General features: G+C 55.5%; 1 pseudogene; it reads left to right on the top strand.

The window, feature by feature from the left end:
• Positions 1–957: 957 nt before the first annotated feature.
• On the top strand, positions 958–1133 carry LOC132247880 (U2 spliceosomal RNA; annotated as a pseudogene).
• Positions 1134–1444: the final 311 nt, after the last annotated feature.

Here is a 1444-nt window from a genome sequence, read left to right as displayed (position 1 = left end):
GATATTGGGCGGGAAGGTATTTAAGGAGGTTGGGGTCATATGGAGGGAGGTGGACAGGTTTGTAGGCCGAGAGACAGGCCAAGTGGTATGCACGGGGGTGGGGTTTTTTGAGGGCGAAGGGGCTTGGAGGAGTTAGGGTGCGAGGGACTGAAGGAAGCAATGCCGGTGCTGAGGGAAATCAGAGGAAGGGATGAAATGGCAGATATAGGGGAGTTGTCGGAAGGGCAGGTGGGAAGGGTCTGGAAGGGGATAGTGGGGAAAAGATGGAAGGGGGAGCACGAGGATTTTGCGTGGCGGGTGGTTAGGAGGGTGCTACTGGTAAGGGCAGAGCAGAGGAAATGGGGGTTGATAAGGTCAGGGGAGTGCCCGAGGGAACTGTGTGGCAGGGAGGAAACGGTGTCCCACGTGTTGTGGGAATGTTCGCACGCGGAGAAGGTCTGGCAGAGGGTGGCAAGGTTTTGTAAAGAGATAGGGTGGGGGGATTGTGTGAGTTACGAGGGAGCGGTGTACGGTTTGGCGAGGCATAAAGTGTGGGAATGGGAGATTCGGGCATTACTGTTGTGTACACGGATGGCAGTGTGGAAAACGAGGTGTTTACTGGTCCAGAAGGGGCTTTGTTTTACGTCACGGGAATGTGTTTATTTGGCATATGTGGAGTTGGGGTACTATAGGAGGAAAGGGGAGTGGGAAGGTATTGATTGGAGGAAATTGTTTGAGTAAGAGGGAAGGAAGGGGAAAGGGAAAGTTGAAGAGAACCAATGTTATGATGTATGTTATGTTACGTGTTGATAATCAAGATGGAGCTGGAACCCTTTGTGAGTGCAGTCTGTAAAAAGGGGAGAAGCATTTCTTTGTTTGCATGGGAAAGTTTTGTTATGTCATGTCATGAGGTGAATGCTGTTATTTAGAGTTCTGAACTGAGAAAGTGGAAATTTTGTTGGTGGTGGTAAACGTGGTATGGCTTTAAATAAAAAAAAAATCTGTTCTTATCAGTTTAATCACTGATACGTCCTCCATATGAGGACTGACGCATTAAACGCATTTTTGGTGCCGGGAGTGGGCCTCGGAGCTTGCTCCAGACCCTCCACGCATCGGCCCAGTATTACAGTGCCTCTGGCCCCGGTGCCCGCTCCCCTTCCAGGGGAGCACTGCCTTCCTCCTCTCTGGGTTCCAAAAGCAGCGGCAGCAGGGGCAGGGCCGTGGCCCCTGGGCAGCCCCAGGGGGCAGACCCTATGCAAAGGGATGCTGCTGGCCAGGCAGGCAGCATACTGACATGGAGGGGAGGGAGGGAGAGAGTGCACGTCCGTCCTCCTGCTTGGCAGGCAGCACAGCCCCGCCACCGCCTCCTGCCGGGGGGAGGCCGGGGCTGCGGGCCCCGGGCGGCGGGGGTGCGGGCTGGGAGCCCACCCAGCCTGTGGGGCCCGCCGCGGGCCCGGAAGCTGTG

Source organism: Alligator mississippiensis, chromosome 1 (genome assembly GCF_030867095.1).
Source record: "Alligator mississippiensis isolate rAllMis1 chromosome 1, rAllMis1, whole genome shotgun sequence".
Classification (NCBI taxonomy): Eukaryota; Metazoa; Chordata; order Crocodylia; family Alligatoridae; genus Alligator; species Alligator mississippiensis.
Note: the sequence above shows the minus strand (reverse complement) of the source record. Positions and strands in the feature narration are given on the sequence as shown.